Source organism: Episyrphus balteatus, chromosome 4 (assembly GCF_945859705.1).
Source record: "Episyrphus balteatus chromosome 4, idEpiBalt1.1, whole genome shotgun sequence".
NCBI lineage: Eukaryota > Metazoa > Arthropoda > Insecta > Diptera > Syrphidae > Episyrphus > Episyrphus balteatus.
Window position 1 is genome coordinate 69,015,790 of NC_079137.1, and position 14,004 is coordinate 69,029,793.

At 27.1% G+C, this 14,004-nt stretch overlaps 2 protein-coding genes across 4 annotated transcripts in view; one reads left to right on the forward strand and one right to left on the reverse strand.

The window, feature by feature from the left end:
• Positions 1-14,004, forward strand: part of LOC129919139 (translation initiation factor eIF-2B subunit epsilon-like) — an 80,547-nt gene that overhangs the window by 36,491 nt on the left and 30,052 nt on the right. The window lies entirely within an intron of this gene.
• The window catches only part of LOC129919133 (ATP-binding cassette subfamily G member 4), a 36,396-nt gene that overhangs the window by 17,022 nt on the left and 5,370 nt on the right, over positions 1-14,004 (reverse strand). Inside the window, exon 1 of one of the 3 annotated variants that reach the window (XM_055999980.1) lies at positions 2,099-2,229. The exons of 1 other annotated variant lie outside the window; for it this stretch is intronic. The gene's annotated coding sequence lies outside the window, so the exon portion shown is untranslated. Of the gene's footprint in view, positions 1-1,049; positions 1,972-2,098; positions 2,230-14,004 lie in introns of those variants that run through there. One more of the 3 variants, XM_055999979.1, reaches the window with a different exon arrangement.

The following is a 14,004-nucleotide window of genomic DNA, read 5'->3' on the forward strand; positions in this document are numbered from 1 at the left end:
AAAACATTGTAAAACATGTAGTTATTTAAACACATTTGAAAAAATTGAAAAAAATAATATGCAATTGAATTTGAGCTCCAAAACAAGTATGCACTTTGACTTTTTTTTTTCATTTTTATTAAAAAAATCGAAATCCTCAGAGCCTTTGACAAAAAACTATTTTTATTTTATTAATTTAAAACACGCCAACAACGATTTTTCATGTAAACTGTTGAAGTAGACGTAAAAATTGTTTCAAGTTTAGTTTTCAAACGTTATCTACCTACTTCAAAAAAAAAAAAATAAATAAATGAAACATGCACTGCAGTACATATTTTATTCAAATAAAATAACCCTGCTTGTTGAGTTCAAGTTTAAGTTTTCATTTTTGCAAAACGACTTATGAACTGGGTACATAAGAATAGCAAAAAAAAACACCTGTTTAGTTTTGACTTTCTTTATTGTTTCAATTAAAAAAAAAAAAACACTTGTTGTTTGACTTATCTGCCACAACAAAAATCGTAGGAATTTATCTATATTAAACTTCAACCCACTCCTCAATTTCAAAATATTAACACAACGGTATAGGTATTTTTGTTTTGATGTTTTGTTTTCTTTTTTCTGGTTTTAAATTACCATTGGCACTCCATAATCCAAATAAATAAATAAAATTTCACTTATTTAGATGACAAAAAAAGATGACTGAATAACACCTACAGACTAACATTATTCACTCTATAACTTCGTATAATTCTTCTTTTCTTCAATTTCAAATATTTTCACAAAATACACTCACAATTACTCAAAAAATTAAAAAAAAAACTTAAAGTTCAGTTAAAAATAAATTGAATTTAAATTGCATTGGGCTCGTGAATATTTATTTATTTTTTTTTTTTCATCCAATATACCTTTTTTTAACATTTCAACTCTTCAATCCTAATAACAAGTTTTTTTTTTGTATAAGGAAAAAAAAATGTGAAGAATACAAAAATATTCACCAAAACAAAAACCAAAAAAAAAAAAATAAGGGAAATTATTATGCATTTCTTTTTGAAACTCTTTTCTTTTACCTTCCAATATAATTTTTTTTTCTTCCACTTCTTTTTTCAAGACATTTATAGAAATCCAATTCGAAGAAAAAAAAAGATAAATATCAGCTGGCTGAAGATGACGATGATGACGAGGAGAAAACTCGTTATTTTTTTGTTTGAATCTTTTATTTTTTATATTTTTCCTTTCTTTTGTATTTCACTGCACAAGAGAAAAGATACAGATACTTCACGCTTGCTCAATGCAAATAAACACACTAAATAACAAATCGTGATTTAAGAAGTGAAAAAGGGGTTCACTTGTAGCCGTAGTCGCTGTCGTCGTTTGTTTGGTTTGGTGAAAGAAATTTATTTATTTATTTTTCTTTTTTCTTGGCAACACTTTCTCAGAAATAAGAGAATTCTTATATCTTTTTTAACTATAAGTTTGTCGTTGAGTTTACATGAAGCAACCGACCGATACGACAACGCGAAACAAAACGACGTTTGTTGAGGACAATTTTTATCAAAAACGAAGGCTTGAAACTCAAGGCAGAAAATCAAAACTTTGTAATTGTTTTCAATCTACTCAAGACACCCTGACGTGATTTTTTTTGCTTTGTTTCAATTGAACTTTGATATTTGCCTTATCACAAAATTAAAATACCGAATAACTAACAATTAGGTACAATATATTCGAGCAAGGAAATAAGATATAGGCATGAGTAAACGAACATTCATGTACTTTCTGATTCACCGGAAATATAAACAACAATTCGAAAAACCTTTTAACATCCCTTAATTACAATCATTGATTAATAATGCAATTGTATCTGTGGGAATATGAATTTAAACACAAAAATCAATTTAACGATTAAATTCTATTTTCGATAAAATAAACATTTGTACATATGACTATTATTTATTTATCTATCATTAAGTCCGACAGAACATAAAAAAAAAAAACTAATTCAATTAATGCCAACAAAAATGAACAATCTCATTAAATGCCAATCTTTTTATGATAGCAGATACTATAGAATTTCCCGCGATATTTTTGTATTAAATTCGAATTCGAAAAAAATACTAACAATAAAAACCCTTAAAAATGTGAGACGACAACGGACGACGGGGATTGTATGATTTATTTCGTCTGATCAATGTGCGAGTTCAACTCAGACTGGGACTGGCCACTTGAGGAGGCTTCCAGCCAGCTCTCCAGCTGTAGATACTGTACGAAAAAAAAAGAAACAAAAAAAATCAAATTGAAAAGTAAAAAAAAACAAAAAAAAAAAACAAAAAAAAAAAAACTATTGTTGTCGAGTCGCCCTGGTTGATGATGACTGTTTTATATTGACTATGACTAGATTGCTAGAAGGTGTGTTCTCCCTGGTAGGTATAAAGTGGACACAAATTGTACCTACTTACTCAGGCTAGATAGATACAATTTACGCTATGAATATGTGTTTTTTTTTTTTACAACACACCGCAGGAATATACCTAACGAAAATTTTACAACACTATTACATTACGAAGAGTATGTACATAAGAAGGAAGTGAGCATAGTAGCAGTAGCTTCTATCTTTTTGTATACTTGTACTTTTAAAAAAAAAAATGTCTTATATTAAATTGCGCTTGGGTCGATTAATAAATTGCAACTTTAATTGACACTATTAGGGATGGGTGACAATAGAACATTTCTTTAGAGAGTGTTTCTATAGTAGCTCTTTAAAAAAAATTTAACTATTCATGATTTTAGATCACAATTTAATAAGGTATACTGTTTAATAAATTCGATATCTTTTTCTTTTTCATATTTTTCGTTATCAAAAGACATTTTAACGTTTCCTTTTAAGAAGCGGAAGCGTTTAACTAATCTTCATATTAGAAAACAAATTTTTATTTTCGAAAAATCAAATACGAGACTTTTAAAAAATTGAAATTTAATTTTTAATACAGTAAAATAAGGAGAAAAAAGGGGTAAATCTCGGAATGAATGTTAGTAGAAATTTTTTTTGCTCAATATCTTCCTTTTACCATTCTATAACATATCTCAAAAGTCTAGAAAAATCTCATGTCCGCTTGTCGCGATTTCAAGGTCAAATCGCGAAATGGAGATTTTCAAAATTAGCAAAAATAGGCTATGGTATTATATACACATATGATACATGATTTCAAGGTATTTTTTAATGCTGATTCCAAAAAATCTAAAATCAAGACAATCTGACGTCTCTGGAAAAATGTATACCTGTTTTTCATCTGTCAACTCATATTATTATAACAGTTGCAAACTTGCGGCCGAAAAACCCTTAAAAGTTATGGTAGATAAACCAAATTTTGCATGAAGATTTTAGAATCCATCATTATTAAAAATCAAAACAATCCATTAAAAAAATATATATACCTACGAAATAATGGTATTTTTTGATGGAGGGGCAAATTTTAGGATATGCACTAAAGAAGATTCTTGTTCATCTTAGGAATAAGTGCTAATAGGCTAATTTTTTCTTTTTAATCTTTGTTTGGATATTCTTTAACTACCCTCAAAAATCTAAAAAAATCTCATGTCCGCAAGTCCTAATTTTCTTGGTTTGAAGATAAGGTGCAGATTTGAAAAAATTGAAAAACTACTCTTCAGATATTTGTGTCAGATCAACATGAATAAGGTACATTACTTTTCAGGGATGGTCATATTGATTTGTTTGTGGGTTTTGTTGGAATCAGCGTTAAAAAATACCTTGAAATGATATGGGTTATGTTGGTATACATATAAGAATCTAAAATTTTCTTATTATTTTTTTTAAATCTGCACCTAACTTAGTTTAACCTGGAAAATAAGAACTTGCGGTCATGAGATTTTTTTAGATTTTTGACATAAGTTATAGAATATCCAAACAAAGATAGAAACAAAAAAAATTAGCCTATTAGCACTAATTCCAAGATTGTACCAGGATGTTTTTTCTCAAAAAATACCATTTTGTCATAGATATAAATGTTTTTTTGCATTGCATTGTTTTGATTCTTAATGATAATGGATATGAAAACCCTCATGCAAAATATGATTCCGCTACAATTACTTTTAAGGGTTTTTCGGTAGTAAGTTAGCAACTATTATAATAATATGGGTTGAAAGATGAAAAACAGGTATAACCTTTTTCAGAGACGTCAGATTGCCTTGATTTTAGATTTTTTGGAATCAGCATTAAAAAATACCTTGAAATCATGTATCATATGTGTATATAATACCATAGCCTATTTTTGCTAATTTTGAAAATCTCCATTTCGCGATTTGACCTTGAAATCGCGACAAGCGGACATGAGATTTTTGTAGACTTTTGAGTTATGTTATAGAATGGCAAAAGGAAGATATTGAGCAAAAAAAATTTCTACTAACATTCATTCCGAGGTTAAATCCTTATTTGACTGGATTATTTAATTTTATTGGAAAAGGCAGAATTAGGTTTCACAAAGCAACTAAGGCTATTGAAAATGTTGATTTGGAAAACCAGTTTTCAGATAGAATACCATGTGATTTTAAAACAAAACAACTTGTAAAACGAAGAACAGACAAAACAAACAAATCTCTACGCAAGGAAGATCTTACTGAAAAAAGTTTTTTCAATAACGTAAAATTCTTATACTGGTTAGAAAACTTTTAACTGTCTTAATATCTACTAGTAAGGGAATTAAACTCATAATTTTTTAAGTTGCATTATTATTTTTAAGTTTTACCTCTTTCAGTAACACTTTTAAGTGAAAGATAAAATTTACAAATTTTGCTTATAATTATTATGTATTTTTCATATGGTTATTTGATTAGAAAAATACATATAGTTTTTTTCAAACCGTTATTTTTTTAAAGAAAAATAGTGGTTATAGCCCATAATTACTGTTATAATTTGACTAGAAAATCAAACAAATCATGTTTCATTTTTTATTTTTATACATTTCAGAATTTAACCCTTTCGAACCCAAGCTATGAAAATCAATATTAAAAAAATATTTTTTCAGTATTATCGTGTCAAAAACATCACAACTAAGAAATATGAATAGCAAAAAGTTATGTTCTAAAATAATAAATAGCAAAATTAATGTGTTATTCTCATGTTACATGTAAGTAACATACACTGCCTATGACCACCAAAAAAAAGTCGGACAACTGAGGAAATAACTTTTTATAGAACAATAATGTATGCTACTTCTTCTAAGCCAAAACACAAAACACTTTTTGGATTAACATATTTTATATTTTTTTTTTCAAAATTATGACCATTATAAAAAAATTAAAAAAAAAAAAAAAATGTGGATTTCAGTCCCTTTTTCGATAAAAAAAATAAAAAATTAAAAGTATGATATTTGACTAACTTTTTGTACTAATCCAGTAACTAGGTATGAATTACTATCTTTCAATTAAGCTAACGAAACCTAAAAAAATATTTAATGGAATATTTTTTACGAATTTTTAAAGATATGTTACATGGGAGTAACGCTGGTACCGAAAGGGTTAAAAATGAATTTCAATATAAGAAATACTTCAAAGAAGGTCTTTTCCTTTTGCAAAACCAAGCGAAATTTCTAACATTTTCACTATCAAAATAGTGCGAAATGCTTCTATTTTAGTACTGCATGTAAAAAATATGAACTAAGTTGAAGTGTTCAACAAAATTGAATATATAATTTTTCGATGTGCCAAAATATACTTTGCTAAAGAAGAATTTGACTTCTTAAAATTTTGTCTGACCTCAGTAAAAAGTAAAATTTTGTATACCGTCGTCGTCGGTCTCATAAGGAAACCTCGTAACTGCACCTTTTTTCGAAAATGACTTTTGAAACCAATTTTTTAGAAAATATGTCAGCGGAGCTACCCATTTGAAGTCATTCCGAAAACTCTTGATGGACTTAAATTCAAATTTTATAGAGCACTTTACTCCCCAAATACTCCGTTGTTTCTCTACTCTTTTGTCTCTCCTGTAAAATTTTGATTTTGGGAGTTACGAGGTTTCCTTATGAGGCCGATGACGTTTTATAAGGGTAAAATAAGGTAGGTTTGTATGTCACGCCTGGAGCGCAAAATATCTTGCATTCCCTTAATTATTTTAGTTTATATTTAGATATATTAAAATTTTCTTAAATTCATAAATTAATTCTATTAATATTACTTTTACAAAATCAGGCTAGATAAAAAAACTTTGCAAAAATAAAAAAAATTCAGACATACCTTAACTACATACATATTTCGGAAGCGTTTGTTTTAGAATGATTTTTTCTTCTTGTTTTTTCTTTGAAAAACCTTTTGAATAAAAAAAATGTATACCAACTTAATAAATATTCTATCCATAGCGAACAATCACCAACTCTTTTCCATGGTATATTAAGTTCACTCACGTTTATCAAAAATAAAAAAATATCTGCGACTTTTTGAATAAAAATCTAAACGACAGCACTGACCTGGGGCAATATAGAATGATACTATAGTGTTGCTAGTGCCGGCTTTGTTATTATATTATTTTATATTGATTAAAAAAGAATTCCGTTGTTGTCGTGTTCTCATCCGAAGACGACGCAAATTCATTTAAAAAAACAAGTTGTGCGCAGTTAAATTAATCGATTTTTGTCTGTTAAAAATATGCAAAGGAAAGTTCCGCAGGGTATAGAATTTAAATATTTTCGGGGGTGTAAAATTATGTGTCTCTGTCTATATGTTTTTTGTTTCGGGTAATTCAAGTAAATGTAGAAGACTTAAGTTAAGGTGTTTTCTACATTTTATATTATTTCTGTTCAGGATGGCACAGACATTAAAATCGATTAAATCCTCATAAGAAATTTAAATAGAAGTGATAAAAATAATTGAAGAAGGTAAAGCCAGATTTCAAATTCTCAGATAAAAATATGCATCTTAACATTTTAGTTGGGCTAATTTTATTTTTCAAAATAAGTATCACAGAAAGGTAGCTTCTGAAGTAGTAATTTTGTTAATGAAAATATAAACACGTGTTTATTTTATCAAACTCATAATGAATCTTCATTTTTTGACAGGTTTATGATTATGAAAACCATAAAGCAAGTACTAAATTGCCTACAAAAAACCTAATTTCAAAAAACATTTGCAGTCCAATTAATCTTGTCCACTATGCCTCAGAGGTAAATGAGGTATCTTTTTCTTTTAATTAACTTAACTTTTACAACTTTTTGCCTGGAAAAACTAACATATTATATTTCTTAGAAATTGTTAATTAAAATTACACTTTAAGTCTGAGATCATAAACATAATACCTAATTGTTTATTTCTGTAATATCTTTTTTGTAATAACATACCTACATCTTTGAGGTTTTTTGATGAATTCTTATTATGAATAACACACCACATTGAAAAATCTAATCCGGCTTAGTGGTTTAAGTGGTAAAAATGATTAGAGTAACAAAAGTCATAAAAGAATCTTTTGAAACTTAAAAGAGATAGAATTATTGTTTTGTTGGGTAGATTTTGTTCTTTTTCTTGAAATATGATAACAAGTTTTGAGTTTTATTTTTTTTTTAGTTTTACTCATCAACTTGTTTTGGGGTCTCATAAATGAACAATTTAAATTCAAAATTACGTCAGAATCATGTGATAGTGTTAAGTTAATGCATGAAATATGTTATGTTATTGGTTTTGGGACGTTTATTTTTTATAAAATAAATTTTGTATTTTATAGTTTTAGTAATTTATACATTTAAACAGGATTTAAAACTATTTTTCATATACATATACTGAGAAAACAGAAAAGAAAACATATGTATGTAGATAAAATTAATCTACATACTTCAAACTTAGTATCTAACTTGATGGTGTTTTTTGGGGACTCTTAAAATGATTCTTGGATTTTGGAACTCATATCATTTTTATTCAAATTAAAATCGAAAGTTAAGGTTAATAATGACTTAGGGCCAATTTTTCAATAGTCAGTTACTCATTTCCCAGATAGAGAAAAAATCAATTTTTCAACAGTCAGATATAGCTTATTCCTAGGACCAAAACATTTAATAGACAAATAAAACTATCTTCTACTTTCAGAGACAAATATGTACAAATATTTCTAAGGAAAAATCTCAACAAAAATAGTGTGTCAAAGCTGTTTTGAAGAACACAAGAAAACAAAAACAGTTATGAATAAAAATGACGTTTAATTTTGAATATTTTTGAATTTGACATTTTTTTTGTTATTCTCTAGAATAGTTAACTCATGGTTGATTGAAAAATTCAATGTTGTTTTCTGATTGTTTATGAGTCTAAAATCCTTATTCGTCAGACAGTTAACTGACTGTTTATTAGAAAATTGAAAAATCGGGTCAAATACAAAGTAATTTGAACATCTTGTAATAGTTAATTTAAAATGTTAAAATCGAAATATTTTGGGTTAAAATATTGAAAAACACCTAAAACCAAGAGTTAAAAATTAACTCGACGTACCAAAAATTTAATTTTTCAAGAACAACATTTTTTTCTATAATTTAAAAATTAATTTTTTTTTTAATTTTATTTTTGATTTGCATTAAAACTTTCTTTTGGAGGTTAAACTGGTTTAAGAAGATGTGAAGGAATTCATTTGTTTCCTTTTTATATCAACATTTCAAAATGTTTAAATAAAATATTTTAACAATCTAGCGACTTCGAACTTTATTCTGACAATTAATTCCTGTATTTTAAATATGAATATAATTAGTCAATCACACGGTTAAAAATTCTGGAGTATTTTTTAATATTTTTTGGGTTACATATAGGTCTACACCAGAAATGTATTAAAATTTAATACATGACAAATATTAAAATTTTTTAGATAATACAAAATGTATTAAAATTTAATATAGCTGTATTAAGACATAATACAATTTATAATAGAATTTAATACAAAATGTATTAAATTTCAAGTATTGCATATTAAAATTTAATCTTTTTATATTAATTTCTAATAAGAATTTTATTAAAAGTCAATACAAAAATATTTCAATTCAATACCAAATGTACAAACTGTGGCATGTAAAATCTTACTGCCGATCAAAATTCATCTGCAATGTATGCATTTTGCTTCGAAAAAACACAAAGCGCCTTCAAATTAGTACGAATTAACAGTTTTGATTTAATTTTTTTTAGAAAAAGTGCCTCAAACAATGGATTTTTTTCTTTTTTTAAATGGCTGCTGGCGTCCACAGTACACATAAAAAGGTAATATATTCCGAAATGACATTGGTCGACAAATTGTCAAAACACGGAAAAAATCAATTTGGCGACCAATGTCAGCTACCGTAATTATTTTAATTACCGACGAAAAACACACAAAAAAACAAAAAACCACGCACACCACTAATTTTTTAAAAATTATTCACCATTTTCCGCGAAGAAACACGAAGAAAATTTGTTTATTTTTAATTTATAATTTTTTCAAATGACATTTTATAAATTAAAACAAAAAACAAAATTTCCTGTTAACTGCGATTGAAATATAAAAATTAAAGGCAGACCTGACACGTGTGCTGGCGTCATTTGATTAAAATTAAATATTCTTGTATTACAATTTAATACTATTTATATTAGTTTTTAATAAATTTCTATTACATTTTAATACAATTATATTAAAATGTAATACAAAAATATTAAAATCTAATACAGTGGTATTAAAATTCAATACAAGATTAGAATTTAACCCACGGAGGTTATTTTCTAATAATTTTTGTATTACAAAAAATAAACTTAGTACTTAAATATTGAAATTTAATACAAAAAAGATTAAAAATAATTTTAATATTAAAATGTAATATTTTTTGTATTGAAAATTGCTTTAATACAAGAGCTGTATTAAAAAATACTCCAGAATTTTGAACCGTGCACCATTAGAAATGTTTTCTTAATACAGTATTGTAAATATAAAGTACCCTAATTCTTCTTATTTTTTGATCGAATAAATTTTGTGGGATGCAATACATATTATAAAGTAAAGTCCAATAATGACTTAACTATTACGAGGTAATATTATCGTACAAAATTTATCCCCAGAAAGTATGATTTAATCTCTTAATCTAAAATAATTTCCTTTAATACGATTTTGCTTACTCAATTTTATTGTCATTATTTTCAATAACTATTTTGATTTCGATTAGTTAAAAAATAAATTAAAAAGTAGGTTATTGCGATAAACATTATGTTCGAGTGGCATCAAGGTTCTATTTACTGATTGGAAAACTATAAATTTGTACTATTGATAAAATCTATTTATAAATTCAAATGTCAATGAGACAGTAAATTCATTTTCGTCATTAATTCTATCCGTCCAGATGTTTGAATGTTAAAAGTCCAAATTCAATCGATTTATTACAATACCCAAATACAATTCAACTTAATTTTTTGTTTCTATATCTTAAAAATTTTATAATTGAAAGGTAGTCGATACATTCTACAAATATAAGTACATATTTATTTATTTTAAGTAAATCTATTAATTTTTTCCGACAGATTTTCTTACAATAAAGAAAAGCTCTTGAAAAAGAATAGGTCCAAAGACTTAGCCTTGAGGTACTCTTATGATACTATTTAATAAATGATATCTAAAACAAATAACTTGATAACAATACCATTGTTTTATAAAGACAAAACTAAGATTATGTCAGAAACAATAATAGAAGCTTATTTAAAAATGGGTAACAACCCAGTTTAAAGGGGTTAACTTTATTAAAGACATTTTGGCGGTTTGCCACAAAATACAAAATGGTTTCGCCACAATAATAACATTATTATACTCGAGTAATGGCAAAATCAATGTTTGTTTCAGTTGCCAACTTTTTTTTTAAGGCAGTAAACTATAGAAAATCATTTTTGTTCATGAAGAACACTTTTGATTCTGAGGTAATCCAATTAAATATCTAACCATCTAACATTTAATAGAGAAAAAAACTTAATTTTCCAGTTGTTTCATTTTAATTACTATTTCCCATCCAAACAATCACACACAAAAAAAATCCAAACAAAACATGATTCACGGTTCAATAACTTCAGTATAAAACTGATTAACATCTTTTTTTCTCATCAAGATACATCAAGAGAGCTTGTAATTAATGTTTACGGATAAAAATAACAACAACTACAACACAAAAAAATAGCTACTCTCGGTTTCACAATTTGAATTTAATTGAATTAAATCTTCCAACAAGTCTCTGTTACACCTGGCCTAGACCAGATTCCGATTCAACCAAAGCTTAAGTTTTTCTTCCTTCAACTTAATTTGATAAGCTGCGTAGCTATCCATCTGTTCTTTGAATATACACAAGAAGCAAACACAAAGTTGTTTGTACCCTCAATCTTTTTAAACTCTTTTTAGTCGTAGAGCTCTTGGCTTGATCAAGTTTGAAGTTTTCATTTGGCTTAAAAGCGATGGTGATGGCTTGTCTGGGTTGTCGTGCCACTTTATATACACATTTCTAACAGTCTCAGTGGCAATAAGTAAAAGTTACGCAACATGTTGTTTTTGCAGGCATGAAATTGCAACGCAAGATTACTCAATCCAAGCAACTGCAAAGGCATTTTATCTATATGGCAAAATGTATGTATATTCAGGTTTTTCACACCAAGAAAAAAAAACAGAGAAAAACTTATAGACTATTTGACATGTTAAAATTTGAAGTTTCTATTAGATTAACATAATCATATCATAAATGCTCCATTAGATCGATTTGAAGGCTTCGAATTCTATAAGAATCTAATTCTATTTCGTAATATTTTTTAGGAAATACATTTGATTTATATTTTGGGTGAAACACGATCATGTTTTGAGATGAATAAGATAATTTCTAAATTATAACGTTTTTGGTTGTAAAATGTTTGAGGTTATGTGAAAATTAATATAATAAATATATTCTAGTTAGAACTTTATTTTAATTTGTTAAAATGATAACAACCTTCGAAAAGAGTTGAAAATTTAATCAAAATTATTATAATTATCTTGAATAAAAATCGCATAGTTTTAATATATTTTAAAGTTTCAAAGTGCGGAACAATAGCTTCTATATTTATTTCAGGTTAATTTGCATGACTCAGAGTAAAGAAGCTAGATTTCTCCAAATAGCTAAATAGATTAGCAGTTAGATGAGTGTATCAGAGGTTTATATAGAGTAAAAGCTTCAAAAATCGACAGAGTACCTACTTATATCTTTAAAAATTCGGTCAGAAAAGTTTAGGGCCAGGAATTGGCCTACGCTTCATTAAAGGTGGCTATTTAAAAGGAGGGCAAATTGTTTTCAATGTTAGTGAAAAACAAGAACCGCATCCTTGTATATATAAACTATATATATACAAGGGCCGCATTAAAAAGAAGGACGGGATTTTTAAAAATTCTGCGAACTTTTTATCTTAAATCTCAAAAATTAATAAAGAAAAGAGAGGTCCAGACAAATTCAGTCATGATTTTTTATGATTGATATCGATGCTTATTTCACCCTCTACAGCACTTCGAAAGTCCACCAAAATCCACTTATTTGCTTTTTTTAACTTGAGTTTAAAGTTGGAAATTGAGGAGGATACACTGGTTTTTCAAGCTGAAAAATATAACACATTATTTCAGGGGATTTTTTAATGCTAGATCGAATGAAACAACTTTTTTAAAATGTTGGTACACTAATAAAATTTAGCACTATGGTTATTGGAAAGTCTGTTATGATTTTTCTCTTGACAAGGTCATTTTTGACTGAAATAGAATAATTTTGGAACAAGAACCATGTAAGGTGTACATGGAGATAAAATTGCACCAGGGATAACTTTAACTACCTATATTTAATCATAATATAGTTAAATATACCAGAAAGTAGTTAAATATACCAGAAATATAGTTAAATATACCAGAAGTCATTTTATACCTGCGATACCTATTTTCTGTGTGTGTGTGTGAATATAGCTAATGCAATATTATTTTGAAATTTTAGTAGGGGAGAAGGGCGTACATTTGACACTTAGTTTTTAAAGGTCTGTATTTTCGAAAAATGTTAATTTTTTCCAATGTTTTGTATTTAATTTATTGACTATTCAAGATTATACTAACAGTAAATTTTTTTGTTTTACCATATTACAACATTTAAAAAAATAATGTTTTCTAAAAAAAGTCATTTTTGACACATTTGACTTTAAAAGGGATACATTTGACAATGGTGGATTAAACCCCACATCGTGTGCATTATATTTTTAAAACTTTCAGCGAATCTTGCTTGGCTATTGTTTAATTAGAAAAAAAAAAAAAAAATTTGGTTTTAAACAATCTACTAAACAATATAACGAAAAAAAAAATTTATTTTCTAAAAAGAAGAAGAAAAAACAAAAAACCATAAAATATTTCAAAAAATCTCTCCATTTAAATCTTAATCAAAATTAATCGATGTCGATTAATTTTTAAATAATTTATTTAATATATAATTCCCCAAAATCAACGTAAAACTGTGCCCACATTGCAAAAGTCAAAGGTGCCCCGAAGGAGCCACAGAACTGTTTTTCTTTTTTTTTCAATAACTAATACTATTTTTTTACAAAGCTGGTTTTAATTTACTTAATTTTAAGCTTAGTGCTATCAAAATATTGATTCACCATTAAAAAACTGTTTTATTAGGTTCAGAAATCGCTTACATACCGGTGGTCAAAAATTAGATCAGAAATACAGAAAACACGAAAACACGTGGTACTTCGCGAAAAGTTAATGAAAGACTGCGAAATTTCGCAAAATTTCTTTAAATCAAAATAAGCATCTTTCTTCATCCAAACTATTGTTAATTAAGGGCACGATCATACCGAAAAACGCAAAGTCAAATGTGCCCCGGTGTCAAATGTACCCCCGCTTACCCTAGGCATATTTCTTTTGGCACGGCAATCAAGAATCAAAAAAGTTTATCCAAATATCAAATGCAAGTAAAGTATGTGTTTTTTTCGAGGAAAATGAAAAATTGAATTAAATATCTAAATATTGTTCTCCATAGATTAAACTGACAT